The following is a 15,565-nucleotide window of genomic DNA, read 5'->3' on the forward strand; positions in this document are numbered from 1 at the left end:
ATTTGCAAATTTGACACCATCAGATCGGGATTAAACAAAGACTGTGAATGGCTAGCTAACTACAGAAGCAGTTTCTCCTCCCTTGGTGTTCACACCTCAACTGCTAGCAGAGCACCTCACCCTCCCTAATTGAACTAACCTAGTTATCTCCATAGTGATTTATACCTGCCTCTGGAAATTTCCATTACTTGCGTCTGATGAAGTGGGCATTCACCCACAAAAGCTTATGCTCCAATACTTCTGTTAGTCTTAAAGGTGCCACAGGACCCTCTGTTGCTTTTTACAGATTCAGACTAACACTGCTACCCCTCTGTTACTTTAACACCTGTGTAGTGAGTTTTACCCGTAGCTCTCAGCATTTTCCAGTTGGCTTCTATGCATGGGCATTAAACATCCATCTTTAAAATCTAGTGCCTGGCTGTTTTAAAGCTCTTTCCAAAGGTTGGTCAATATCACTATCCCCATTTTAAAATGGAGAAATGGCAGTACAGAGAGATCAAGTCAATTACTGAGGAGTCAGTAACAAAACTAGAGAACAGAACCCAGGAGTCCAGACCATCCGTCTGGCTCCCTCTCCGCTGAACTCTGTCTTCTCTAATCCATTAGCAACACAGTGAGATAGGTTGGACACAAAAGGTAAGATTTAGCCAAAAAAGGGTCTAGTACAATTTTATTTACATAACAAAATTAAATATTCACTTCCTTAGAAGTTGCAACCAAAACAGTACATACTAGGGCACGAAAGTGAGAAGGGCTTGTTTTCATGATCCAACGTGGAGTAAGAGCAACAAGTAAATAGATAATCTTAAAGAATTAGACAGAAATAGGAGGTCAGCTAAGGGTAACATCAATGAGAGATACACCAGCATGGAGAGATTAAACTGAAGGGTCAGGCTTTTCAGATAGAAAAGAGGGGACATGACCAAAAGATATAAAATAGATGGTTTGGGGAAAGTAAATAGGACACCTTCCTATAGACCGTGGCTTTTTCTTCAATGTACAGTGCTGTGGAACTCATTGCTACTGGCGACCACTTTGGGCCGATCAGAAATTTGCATGGATAACTGCCACAAACACAAGATAGGATACCCACTGCAGTACTTGAGAGCTTCTCTCCTCCAGCTGTGAGTAGAGACAGCCTCCCTTCCATCCTCCCTCCCTCCCCCCCACTCCCCACTGGCACTGCTGCCTCCAGCTGTTGCTTCCACAGGGCTCAGAGCAGCAAAGGGACCTGGCATGAGAGCCTGCCACCCCACACACCCCAATACCACAGGGGTGTGCAGACACCCCCCCATATTGGAGGGCAAGAGGCCAAACATTCCCACACTTTAACCTATTGACTCCTGAGCAAACCCATCCGGGGGGGTTTCTGTTCCATGCAGTCCAACGCCCAGAGAGAGCACCTTTGCTATTAAGGTTGTTGGATCAGGCCTTACCCAAACTGTTCGCGTAAGGGGCCCCTAGTTGTGAGCAAGACGCCAAAAGGGGAGAGCCCAGGTTAATGCACATTAATTGCTTTTTTAACTGTATGCCTGTTAAAGCAGAACATGAACTCCCCAGTACCATGCTGCATCCATGAGTTGAGTTGCTGGCCCTGCTGGAAGGGTCAAATGTTATTTTTGCAGCACCTAGAAGGTGCATCAGACACAAAGACACAAACCCTGTCCCCAAGCTTACAACCTAGTAATCAGTGTGGTGTGGGCATGAAGGGGGCATTTGCTCTAGCTGCCTCTGAGGATTTACAAAGCCCAGCATTGAAATTAACAAGAGATGTTCCCGCTTGATCAGTACCAGCCCTGCTGGCCGGCTGAGACCTTATAGACCAAGCCTCTGTACTCTGCTCTCTCAATGCTTTTGGTCTGGTAATAAAGATTTCCCTTTAAACCTTGCTTTAAATCTAGACATAACATAGCCTGCACCAAATGAAAGCATTAAAGCACCCCATGCAGACAGACATTCCAGCTAAGCATCATTAACTGAGAGACAAAGTAATAACCTGATAGAAGACTTCCACAGGCTCCCTCAGACGCGAGCAGCAGCCGCTTTCTCTGGATTCTGGGCTTACACGCCTTGTGCTCTGCTGTGAGATCTACCACCCCCTTAACCGATGCAGCCTACTACAGTCATCTTTCCAGGCTCCCTCCAAAGCTTCCTTAACCTGCTTTCAAACAGGAACAACTGAGATGATGGGGGATTATCCAGTCTTTTGCTTGCAAAGCAAGCTGCTCAGATGACAGTGGCTGCTGATGCTGCAGGCATGATTGGTTAGGTCTGTGCGGAGGGCATGGCTCAGCAATAAGCAAGAAACAAGCCAATGCACCTCACCATGGCCCCAACTTCCCCAGCTGGTAACTATCTATTACCCGTCACACTTTCAGCAACAGCACCCATAAAACAAGCAGCCAGGATGAGAGAGAATTTTAAGATTAAGAAGGTTCCTAGCAAAGCCATAGGAAATGTACCCATTCTCTTTGCTCTTGCTTGGAATTTCAGGCCTGAACAAAATCTCAGCTCAAACTTCATCAAAACATCTCAGCTCCACCTGATTTCACACGACTGCAGATGCCACACAATTCTGACACAAAACCTGAACATAAAGCATACCTGAGTGACTGCTTGCCACTGAAAAGCCGCCACTGCCAGGGTGGAATAGGATGGAGCAGGAAGTGACCAATACGGTCTAAAACGAAGGGGGAATTGAGGTAGACAGAATGTGAACACCCAAATTCAAGTTTGGCCAGTATAATGGAGCTAAAACCTTTAACCCTTTGGTGCGAAGACAGGATCACCGGCCACAGTTGTAGTCCTATATCCTTTTTCTAGGCTACAATTAAAAAGCCCTACAGGAACAATAGGCAGTGGCACACTAGGTTAACTGTGTCAAGGTGATGACTGAACCCTGCCAGGCTTTTACCTTGCCTAAAGATAATCCCCAAGTCACCATGGGAGACAGCTCACCACTGCTATTGCCATGTTTTCTTTGAGCATGAAAAGCTCATAGGATGTTAGTGGCTCAGTTCAGGCCACTAGCTGCCCATTTAAGCCACTAAAGGATTTCTGAAGCTATCACATAACTCTTATTAGAAGGCATACTGTTTTGGCTCCAGGAGATTGGAGTAAACATTACTAAGCAGGATCTGATGTCTGTCCTTTTAAAATAAAGGAATTACCTGTATATCAGCAGTAGAGAGCTGCATAGCGGGTACCTCCTCCCTCTGTCAGCATGGTGCTGTACATCCTGCTCACTAACTCTTGTAAAGTTAGAGACACACTCCTGAGAATGTTACCATCCATCTGGAAAGCTTAATCTCTCTTTTTTGCACGTGTTTGGCAAACAGTGATTCTCCCCCTGAAAGCCAAAAAGTGAATAAGGCATTTTGTTCCCTCGATGGTGCCTCAGTACATTCTGGAAACGAAGGTGAAGATTTATTAGTGACCTGCTGAACAGAGAAAGCAGAGTACAGATCCCAGGAAAGGGGATGGCTCAGGGACTTGGTAATAGAACATGAAGATTTCACCTGTGGGTTTCTACTCACCTTATTCCAAAGTACCGGTTGGTAGGGATCAGGTTCTCAAAAACTAACTGTTGCTCAGTAGCCTGCGGAATTGTGTTAAGTCAAGTTTCAAGTAAACAGGTGCCATTATAAAAGCCACTGAAAGTCTTGAGTAATTAACCCCATTGTTAGCAGTCTCAGCCAAGGTGAAAGAGTGAGTCCAACTGACTTTTGCCATCTGTACATGAGGTCTCCTCCAAAGTTCAAACATACTGGCAGAGCCAGCTGAGGGGAATCTTCTTTGACTAGCCCTTCTGGTCCTGTTCTCTGTGGATATACAGTGCAGGGCTACCTGCCATCTCTCTCTCGTACTGAGCTCATTAGAAAGGTAAAGTTGTTTCAAATCATCCACAGACATGGATTTTCTGCATGTTTTTTCCTTGGAACAAAGCAGGTGACAGGCCAGTGAAATTGGAGGTGCAGTTTTGAATTCAAATATATCCAGTGATCCCTAGTAACCCAGAAACCCGCTAAAAAGCATTAAAAGAGCAATGACACCATGGGAGGATTTCAATGAAGCAGAAAATCTCTGCCAAGACTAGTCCATGTGGTTTGAAACTCCACTAACAGTGAGCATTGATTTTACTGTATTTAAACCTTATTTCTTTATCCTTTTAGAAGGAAGTACAGTAAAACCGCTTTCCAAGCATTTTTTCTTTCTTCTATAACAATGAGGTACCTCCCCGTTTCACACAGGCACACTGATGTGTTTGCCACTCCCACTGAGCTTTCCCTGGGAAGGGAACATAACCTGCTATGTATATTTCCATTAGAGGGACAGTCAAATTCATGTCTTTTCCAAGAGGTTAGTTAGAAGTAGTTTCAGACCCTTCGCAAATTTGAGATTTTACAATCACACTCTTTTAGGAAGTTTCTCTCAATCTTACTGTAACGTAGACCCACAAGAGGAAACTGACTATACACATTGTCAAATATATGAAGTAAACCAACTGAAAAATAGAGAAATATTTTCCCTTTTAATATCTTAAGAATTTTGTCATAAGTGTTATCAGAAGACAACAAAATTCAGACAGATTTAATATTTCTCTTCATGGTGACTATGAACCATACCATTAATTCAACCCTGCGCCTACTTCTCAGTATTTTCAAGATAAAGGCCAGTTATGGGTCTATCCATGCTAAGGCTTTGCTGAGCTATACAAACAGATTTAAAAATTTTATTAAGATGTTAAAGAAAAATATAGTGAACAGAGTTTGAGCATAGAAGTTTCTGGTTACCAGGGAATAACATACAGATTATCAAGGGGGCAAAGTTTGGTTTAAGATAAGGTGGCATGAGGAATACATAATCTGCAATATCCCCGATTGGGGGTAAAAAGTTGATGGGTCAAAGTACAGACATTGAGATATGAGGGTATGAAGTTCATAAAGTGGCTATGTTCGGGTGTGGATAATAATGAGTGGATATGATGATGAAGATGGATTGACCCTCATTTGGTGAGATTTAATGTTCAGGGAGTTTATGGTTCCAGTTCATATGATCCAATGGAGAAGGTCACTTGGTCTCTTTCTCGTAGTGGGAGAACTATTACTACTCTTTGGCGTTTATGCTTTAAAAAAAAAAAAAAAAAAAAAACCACACATTCCTGGCTGGATTGTAAAACTGATTGGGTGGCAGGGGGGCTGCGGGGTTTATAAAATTCTGTGAAGACATCATATTCTAAGAAGGACTTAAAAAAGAAGGTTTCATCAAAGAAATCTTTCCATGTTGAAGGCTCCTGACTGGCTAGTGAGAGTCTTCAGGATGGGAATCTGTTCAATTCATCTGGCTTCGCAGCTCATCTTTATGAGAAGCTTCCCTGCTGATCCCCGTCATTTAACTGCGGCTGCTCCTCATTTAACTTTAGGTATGCTCTCAATGGCATATAGGTTGCTCTAACACAGTGGTTCTCAACCTTTCCAGACTACTGTATACCCCTTTCAGGAGGCTGATTTGTCTTGTGTAGCCCCAAGTTTCACCTCACTTAAAAACTACTTGCTTACAAAGTCAGAAAAAAATAGAAAAAGGTGTTACAGCAGACTATTACAGAAAAATTGCTTACTCTGATTTTTACCATATAATTATATATTATACACTGAAATGTAAGTACACAGAACAATATAAACAAGTCATTGTCTGTATGTAAGTTTAGTTTGTATTGACTTGGCTAGTGCATTTCATGTAACCTGTCGTAACACTAAGGAAATAGCTAGATGAGTTAACGTACACCCGGAAGACCTCTACATAACCAGGGGTATGTGCATCCCTGGGGTGAGAATCACTGCTCTAAAATTCTGAATCACAAGCAGCTCCAACATAGGTTAAGTTACAAACAAGTACGCAGGAGGGGACTGACAATGGCAAGGTACAGCAGAGGTCTCAGTCTCATAGAATGAGACAGTTACTCAAAATGATTGGGAACAAGAGTCCTAACACGACTGAAAGCTCTGCGGATGAGGAGACACAGACGCAGAGTGACTGGGTGCTCTGAAACATTTATTACTGCCAGTTTAGTAGAGGCGCTGTGGTTTTCCCATGGTGCTCTTGATGTACAACATGCACATTCTGACAGTTCTTCAGCAAGAACACCAGGAAGTTGATGGCCAGGTGAAAGTTGTAGACTAGCTCATCTTCAGTCATTTTTACATGGCCAACAGCCACTGCCAGACAAAGCACCTGGGGTAGGGAGAAGGACAATGTCGTCATTCAACTCCAGTGGTACAGACTTTATAGTACAGTCAGTTTAAAGACAACCATACAATAGCTTAAGTAGATTCAGTCATCAAAATATGTACATAATTAGATTAAGGGGCTGATTTAAATCTTTGGAATCCGTCTGTAGGCTGCAATTGAGTCTCCCCATAAATCTTTTTTAAAAAGATAAAATGTTTCCCCAATTATAACAATTCCTCTACAGCCTGGAAATGCTTTATGGAATTCCAAAGTTTCCAGAGTTTGATACTTGAAGACTCCATTAAATGCACCATTTGTGGAATTTAGATCTGAACAGCTTTACATTCGACCAAGTTCAACCTAATTTTTTCAGTTCCTTTATCAAAAAACAGACATAACTTTGCCACTGGCTTCCACGTGCTGTAACTAAACATGCATGCTAAAAAACTGGGAGCAATCTTTGTTGATGATGAAACTAGTCCGCTGATTATACAGTACTTTTTATTAGCAGATCTCAAAGTACTTTAAAAAAGGTTGTGAGTATAATTGTTCTTGTTTTGTAGATCAAAAACTTGAGGCAAAGATTAAGTGACTTGCTCTACACCACAAGATCAATGGCAGACCAGGGAAGAGAACTGAAATTTATCAATACCCAATCCAATACACTCTCCCCCCTACACTATGCAGTAAAATTTCTAATGATAAATCTCTCCTCCCCAACCAACAGATTCCACAAAATCACTAATCCATGCTGCACAGAATATTTGTTTTACAATAATCTGTTTTGTTTATATTTTTCATATTAGAAAAATCATTAGGATCCTATTAATTTCTGCTTTTTTGCATCTCAGCCACCAAGCTTTGCTTTTCATTCTGTAAACACCACACCCTGGGTACCAAATTTGCTCAAATCTATGATATATAGCCAGATTATAGACTGAAGGAAAGTTTAAAAGGAAATAATAGATCAATGCTGCAGTGTCAGGAATTCAGTAGCTCAAGCTGTTTAAGTGAAAGATTGATATGTTCAAAGACTACCACTTTTGCTCTTGGTTCATTCAAGTTGTTTTTAAATCAAGTGGCCAATTAAGCTTGATGGCGAATACTCAGTCAAGCAATATTTGCTATGAGTCAGGTTTCGAGCATCATGATGCCAGACATGAAGATTAAGCATTTGAATTAGGACTGTGTTCATTTAAAACTCTGGTTCCATCCTCTATATTAACTTTCTTGAAAGTTAAACTTTTAAAGCAAATACAAGAAAACACTACTCGAAACTCACTGTTTCACCTGTAAGACTGTGAAGTTCATTTACACAGTATTAAGCATAAAGCTTCAGCTACTACATACATCAGTCTATATAATGCAAACCTATTATCCTAATTCCTGGCTAACTGAATCTTGGCCACTTGATCCTCCCTGACTACAGGAGCCAATCATGCCAGGTGCTGCGCATGTCCTTAATTCCCACTGACTTCAGTGAGCACCAAGAGCCCTCAGCATTTTCCAAGTTCAGGCCCCTTAATTTGCATCTGTAGTTTAAAACAAATTGTAAATTCCCTCCATCCTCAGGTTAGCATCTGAATGCTTTGTGTTCCCTAAACACACAAACTGAGATTGACTAGATATTTTCCACTAGCAGCCGCCTTAACAACACTGGAGGAAAACTGCAGTCCAGCCCTGACTGTGCAAATCCATGTATAATGGCAGGCAGCCAATAACTTCATTACAGTCCTGACTCCCATCACATGCTGTGTAACTGACTTCTGGGGTCTGGTGTTTTGCATTTATTGTTTACCTTTTTCATTTGAAATTTGATGATAGACTGGACTTCACTGACATTGGCCACCATGTTTTCATTGTGAGTGAAAAGGGAGGGGATCTTGTCGGCTTTGTTCAGACCCTGACCCAAGGTAAGAGGAATCTGTTTGATCAGGGAAGCCAGAGAGGCATTGTACTACTTAGCTATAGAAAAAAAGATTAATGCATAGAACATGGCAGTTCTGCCCACACCTATTTTAATACAGAGTTTGATTTACACCTCACTTAGAGAAACTTGCAAACTGTTGCTAAGAACCATTAAGTGCTCACAACAAAGGTTCTTTGTATATTTACAGACTTCAGAGAATCTTGCATTAGGTAACACGTTATACTTGGAGAGAAGCCTAGGTTGAACAAGTGTAATCGCCCCTCACTACTGATCTGGCATGTTTCTTAAACACGGGTAATCCCAATACCAGACAAGACAGTTTCTGGAACAAGCCAGGGAAATTTTCTCCTTTCCTTACCCCTCCCAATACACATCAGCATCAACCTGATGGTGGGGGTGACAGATAAGGGTTCTGTTCATTACAATAAGAGCTCTGCGCATTCATTGGAAGAGATTACACTTTATTTGCGGTGTTGTAACCATGTGGGTCCCAGGATATGGGAGAGGTATTATCTTTTATTGGACCAACTTCTGCTGGTGAAAGACAAGCTTTTGAGCTCCACAAGCCCAGACCTGAAGACTCTGTTGAGCTCAAAAACTTGTCTTATTGGACCAACTTCTGTTGGTAAAAGAGAGACACACAGGGTAGGTGAGGTAATATTAACCATTGAGGGCTGTTGCTGAGGTCTTATCCACACTGGGATTTAGCTACACTTAGGAGTTCACTGTGATGCAACTACTCAACTGGCTAATTGTAATATAGACAAGACTTAAGGCAACAGAACTCAAGCAAACCAAATCTGTTGTAAGTGCTTTGCAAAAGCAGCACTGGTCAAGCTAACTAGTCACATTGCCCAGCAGCATGACATAATAAATCATACCCTTGCAATTCAATTCCTTACTACCCTGTCAGATAAGTTGCTAACTTGAAATTGCCAAGTAGGTAAATTTCTCCTCTAGCATTGCTCAGCCACTTGCACCCCAAAAATCTCTTTGGTACCCCATACTGGAGTTGAGGGAAGCAACTGCTACAAGACTGAATTTCCAAGGAATCCGAGTAAACAGGGTAGCTCTCTTCCAGTGTCAGTGCACCTAGGATTTACAAAGGCTGGTCACGTTAGCAGCTTTTCCTCAATGGTGGGATATACACCATGACTTAATGTTAAAGAAATAATTCATCTTGATTACAAAAGTAATTGAGAAAGCTATGCTTTCTTGTTTAGAGAACCACATTTTAGATCTAGGATCCTTGGACAATTCCTCGCTAACAATGTAGTTTCAGAGTAACAGCCGTGTTAGTCTGTATCCGCAAAAAGAAGAACAGGAGTACTTGTGGCACCTTAGAGACTAACAAATTTATAAATTTGTTAGTAACAATGTAGTGAGTAGGAGTCAATTACTCCTACAGGAATTTTCTGCAGTGGTCATGTTGGATACTGTAGTGTGTATGTAAAGTCTGACACCTTCAGGAGACAGAAACTTGCCACAAGGGAAGATTATATCGCATTTTAACAGTAGCATTTCTCCCCCATCTCTTGGAGTTTATACCAGCCCACTGTCTGTGTTATATTACCTGGTATTTCCAGGTAACCTCTATCCACACAAATTACAGGCATATTGGCAGCATAGTTCTACTCACCTTTTTCACTAGCTTCTTGTTCTTGAGTTTCTTCAGAGCCTTGATGTCCACATGAGGGATATTTGACTGCTTTGGCCTCATCAGTGTTGCTCGACCCCCAGCACACAGGCTGAGAATTTAGGACACAGGAAGGACTTGAGCCTGTCAGGAAGGGAAGATGACACCCCCACACTGTCCTTCTGCACTGTCAGCACTACACACCTTGAGGGAGCATGCAGAGCTATAGCCCAGAAACCTTACAACAATCACCTGTGAATCTTCATCCACCTGCCTCTAATCTGGCTTCTCCAACTGGTCAGAGGGATCAGCACAGGAGCCTCATCACATCTCTGCTCACATTTTAAGACCCAGGATAGGGGTCTGTCCAGCCATACCACTTGGAGACGGGTGTGTGTGGAGGGGGTGTCTGAACTACCTGGCAATTCAGCACTGCACCGTCCTGCCATTGTATCAAGCAGTCAACGTGTTGCCAACCACATGTACATTCAAAGTGCCCGGAAGGGAGAAGGATGCAGGCCAAAGACTGGGTGGAATCAGAGAGGTGCCAAGCCTGACTGTGCCAGAAATGTTTGTCCTTCTGCGGGTCATAGTTTTTCAGGCTGATCAGCAGCTCCACAGTTTCTGCAAACCTGAAGAACAGAACAAACAAAAGAAGCTTCAAGTAACTGCAGATTCACCCAAAGTTAGAATTTAAGAAGCCAGTAAAACAAGATGAATATCAATATGCATAGGAAAAGCTGTGATGATATTTAGCAGAGCATGGATACTCTGCCACAAATCCCTCTCTCTCTTCACCAGAGATTTCCAGTCATGGAGTTGGCATTTGGGGAAGGGCGCTACCCACAGCACAGAGGAGAGTTCTTACTTGCGTGGTTTCACTTGAGTCCCTTGTAGGATCTCCAGCACTGCTTCGTACAGGGTGTCACGGGAAAATTTACTGCTGGGGATTTGAAAGACAAGGAGCCGATCAGAAACATGAAAGGATCAACTGAATTAATCACTCTGGACAGGATGCAACCGCAGATACGTTAGCATCTAAAACCACCTTTAATCCCACCAACCAGGTAGCCGGTTAGCCTGCAGCATTCTGGTGGAATTACACATTAAATTTAAACAATACAACAGGGGCTAGTGCAGCAGTGATAAAAATGGAAGTGACACGTTCACTGTGCAGGCCCAGAAAGGTGCAGAAATAACTAAACAGCAACAATGGTGAATTGTAAATTAGATCCTTTGTTCTTTCATCTTCAATAATCTCACGTGCTCAGAGCACAGGGAATCCCTGTTTTTCAATACAGTAACGATTTATCTTTTCAGCCCATTTCATTCCACAGCCCCAGAGATGCTGAAGCCACAAAACCCGGATGAGAAAAGCAGCCACAGTGACGGTTTATTCCTCAAAGAGCCTTAGCTCCATCAAGGAGGGGCCCATTCTAGGGCAAGAGTATAAAGAATTTATAAAATATAGCTGGGTTCACAAAAGAACTAGGTAAATTCATGGAGGGCAGGTCCAGCAATGGCTATTAGTCAAAACAGTCAGGGATGCAACCCCATGCTCCACATGTCACTAAGCCTCTGTCAGAAGCTGGGACTAGAATCATAGAACTGGAAGGAACCTCGAGAGGTCATCTAATCCAGTCCCCTGCACTCATGGCAGGAATAAGTAGACCATTCCTGACAGGTGTTTGTCCAACCTGCTCTTAAAAATCTCCAATGATGGAGATTCTACAACCGCCGTAGGCAATTTATTCCAGCGCTTTACCACCCTGACAGTTGTAAGTTTTTCCCAATGTCCAGCCTAAACCTCCTTTGCTGCAATTTAAACTCATTGCTTCTTGTCCTATCCTCAGAGGTTAAGATAGGGTTACCATTCTTCCGGATTTACCCGGACATGTCCTCCTTTTTGTGCTAAAAATAGCATCCGGGGGGAATTTGTAAAGCACTCAAAATGTCCGGGATTTCCCCCCTCCCCCGGCAGAGCAGAGCGAGCAGCTGGGAGGGCAGGAAAGTCCCGGGCTGGACTCCGGAGCAGCTGTAGAGGAGCCGGATCCGCCCTGCATTCTGAGCCGGCAGCTCTCCCCTGCAGCCCGGTCCGGCAGCACTGTGCAGGGCCAGGGACCGGGTTTTGTTGTGCTGGGGAGCACAGCCACGTGTCCGGCTCGGCTCGCACAGAGCCCAACACCCTGTTCTGAGCAGCAGGGTAAGGGGGCCAGGGGGCAGGAGAAGGGGCAGGGAGGTTCTGGAGGGGGCAGTCAAGAAACGGGGGGGGCTTTTTGGGGGGAGTGGAGAAAGTTTTGGGCAGTCAGGGTACAGGTAGGGGGTAGGGTCCTGGGGGGCAGTTGGGGGGGGTCTTAGGAGGGGGCAGTTAGGGGACAAGGAACAGGGAGGCTTAGGTAGGGGGTGGGGTTCTGGAGGGCAGTTAGGAGCAGGGGTCCCAGGAGGGGGCAGTCAGGGGACAAGGAGCGGGGGGGTGGGGGACTGGGAGTTCTGGGGGGGAGCTGTCAGGGGGCAGGAGTGGGGAGAGGGATCGGAGCAGTCAGGGGACAGGGAGCAGAGGGGTTTAGATGGGTTGGGAGTTCTGGGGGGGGCTGTCAGGGGGCAGGAGTGCGGAGAGGGATCGGAGCAGTCAGGGGACAGGAAGCAGAGGGGTTTAGATGGGTTGGGAGTTCTGGGGGGGGGGGGAGTGGTTGGATGGGGCGTGGGAGTCCCAGGGGTCTGTCTGGGGGTGGGGGTGTGGATAAGGGTTGGGGCAGTCAGGGGACAAGAGGCAGGGAGGCTTAGATAGGGAGTGGAGTCCTGGGGGGCAGTTAGGGGCAGGGGTCCCAGGAGGGGGCTGTCAGGGGACAAGGAACGGGGGGAGGGTTGGGGGTTCTGGGGGGGCGGGAAGTGGGAGTGGCAGGGGCGGGGCTACTCCCGTCCTCTTTTTTGCTTGCTGAAATATGGTAACCCTAGTTAAGAAGAACAATGTTTCTCCCTCCTCCTCCTAGCAACCTTTTACATACTTGAAAACTGTTATGTCCCCTCTCTGTCTTCTCTTTTCCAGACTAAAAACACCCAATTTTTTCAATCTTCCCCCATAGGTCATGTTTTCTAGACCTTTACTCATTTTTATTGCACTTCTCTGAACTCTCTCCAATTTGTCCACATCTTTTCTGAAATGTGGCACCCAGAACTGGACACAATACTCCAGGAGAGGCTTTATCAGCATAGAGTAGAGGGGAAGAATTACTTCTTGTGTTTTACAGACTAACAGATTTATTTGGGCATAAGCTTTCATGGGTAAAAACCTCACTTCTTCAGATGCATAGAGTGAAAGTTACAGATGCAGGCATTATATACTGACACATGGAGAGCAGGGAGTTACTTCGCAAGTGAGAACTAGTGTTGACAGAGCCAATTCAATCAGGGTGGATGTAGTCCACTCCCAATAATAGATGAGGAGGTGTCAATTCCAGGAGAGGAAAAGCTGCTTCTGTAATGAGCCAGCCACTCCCAGTCCCTATTCAAGCCCATTTCTAGGCGTGATTGAATTGGCCCTGTCAACACTGGTTCTCCACTTGTGAAGTAACTCCCTGCTCTCCATGTGTCAATATATAATGCCTGCATCTGTAATTTTCATTCTATGCATCTGAAGAAGTGAGGTTTTTACCCACGAAAGCTTATGCCCAAATAAATCTTAGTCTTTAAGGTGCCACCAGACTCCTTGTTGTTTTTGTAGATACAGACTAACACGGTTACCCCGATTCTTGTGTCTTACAACACTCCTGCTAATACATCCCAAAAGGACGTTTGCTTTTCTTGCAACAGTGTTACACACTGTTGACTCATTTAGTGATCCACTATGACCCCCAGATCCCTTTCTGCAGTACTCCTCCCTAGGCAGTCATTTCCCATTTTGTATGTGTCTAACTGACTGTTCCTTCCTAAGTGACAGGTTTCAGAGTAGCAGCCGTGTTAGTCTGTATCCGCAAAAAGAACAGGAGTACTTGTGGCACCTTAGTGACTAACAAATTTATTAGAGCATAAGCTTTCGTGGACTACAGCCCACTTCTTTGGATGCACTTCCTAAGTGGAGTACTTTGCATTTGTCCTTATTGAATTTGGTCCTATTGACTTCAGACCATTTCTCCTGTGTGACCAGATGATTCTGAATTTTAATCCCATCCACCAAAGCACTTGCCACCCCTCCCGGCTTGGTAACGTCCAAAAACTTTATACACGTGCTCGCTACACCATTCTCTAAAACGCTGATGAAGAGAAGCGGCCCCAGAACGGACCCCAGGGGAGGCCCGGGTCTGTTCGCTCCCTCCGCAGCAGCTGGCTCCGGCCCTGCACGTGGCCGGCGGGCTCCACGCAGGGACGCCCCGCTCAGCCCCCAGGCGGCGTCGAACCGAGCCTTCAGCCCCCCCGCACCTCAGTGTTGGGCCTCTCGCCTCAGGCGGCCGCAGGGGGTCGGGCTTTGCCAGTCGCTCCTAATAAATAGGGGCCTGCTCTCGCGAGAGTTGGGCGTTGGCACCAATGGGACGCCATTTTGGTAGAGGCGGAAGGAAATGGAAAAATGGCTTTGTTTGGGCGCCATCTTGGGAGAGGCAGAGCGTGCCCCCCCCCGCACTCCGCCCGCAGCCGCGCGGAATGATTCCCTTCCCTACACGCTGCTGGAACTTCTGGTAGCCGCAGTCCACATGCCAAGCGCTGGCATGGAACAGTTTGTAGAGTGGGGGTGCTGAGAGCCATTGGACCAAACTAGCACCCCTAGTTCCAGCACCAGGCCAAGCTCAGCAGAAGCACAGCAGTGTATGTGCAGCTCTGCGGGGCGGTTTAATACCGTGTGAGGATTTAGCAGGTTGGGCAGTTGGCTGGATGCTTGGCTTTGAAGCCCAGGCTGCTTTGTCAGAGACAGCAAAAAACAAACAAACAAAAAATCTGTGGTCCAGGGTACACAGCCTGCTGGGATTTCCCATAATGCTCAGGGTCCACCCTGCGTGCCCAAACTCACCCTGTACTAATACCCAGAGCCTGGCAGCACCTCCAGGGATTGTCTTGTGGCAACGTCCTCGGTGAAGTCCTGGTGCTAGAGGAGGACAGGGATGCTTATTAACTGGCTGAGATCTCTAACGGAAGAGATTCCCATAGACTATAAAGCCAGAGAGTACATAGAGAGACATCTCCCAGATGAGACAAGCAAGACTTTACATCTCACTTAAGCACTTCCTTATTTCAACAAATGATTAAAATGCTCTAACTAGAGGCACGCTGCCTTATACAAAACAGCCTAACAATTCTCCTAAAGGCAAGCAGTAGCAGAAGTGGGGGAAGATTGGTAGTTTTAAAGTTGAACCACAACAGTGTGATGAGTGTTACCGAGTGACTTGTGACAGGTAACCTGGTTCCCATCTGTCAGACACCGACAGCTTCTGTCAAGCCTGAAGACATGCAGCCTAAACATTACGAGCCGTGTTCAATAATGGGATGTATTTCAAAGCTATCACTTTGTGTGCTAATGCTAGAGGATTATGTGTTCATATGACACTAAATCCCGATAATAGTGAGTTAAGGTGAATGGCAACAAGTTGTAAACAAGTTTTAAATATGGGTTAATAGCCTACATGAATATAGGATTCTACGTTTCCCCTACCAGCGGTTGTGATGGCACACCTACCTAAAACAGCGCACGAAAACTGTTCTAGGCCATTGCCAGCAGGGAATCCTGAACTTGGGACTTTTCAAGAGAGTACAGACAGAGTTTCAAATGTGTTTTGCTTTTAAAA

The 15,565-nt window shown here is 44.9% G+C and overlaps 1 non-coding gene across 1 annotated transcript; it reads right to left on the reverse strand.

Annotated features, from left to right (window-relative positions):
- Positions 1-4,534: 4,534 nt before the first annotated feature.
- Positions 4,535-14,317, reverse strand: LOC101940887 (uncharacterized). Its single transcript, XR_010600539.1, has 4 exons — positions 14,211-14,317; positions 10,663-10,737; positions 9,798-10,426; positions 4,535-6,231 (listed from the first exon to the last, which is right to left on the reverse strand). It is a non-coding gene; the product is annotated as an uncharacterized LOC101940887 (transcript).
- Positions 14,318-15,565: the final 1,248 nt, after the last annotated feature.

The sequence above is a fragment of the Chrysemys picta genome, chromosome 4, assembly GCF_011386835.1.
Source record: "Chrysemys picta bellii isolate R12L10 chromosome 4, ASM1138683v2, whole genome shotgun sequence".
NCBI lineage: Eukaryota > Metazoa > Chordata > Testudines > Emydidae > Chrysemys > Chrysemys picta.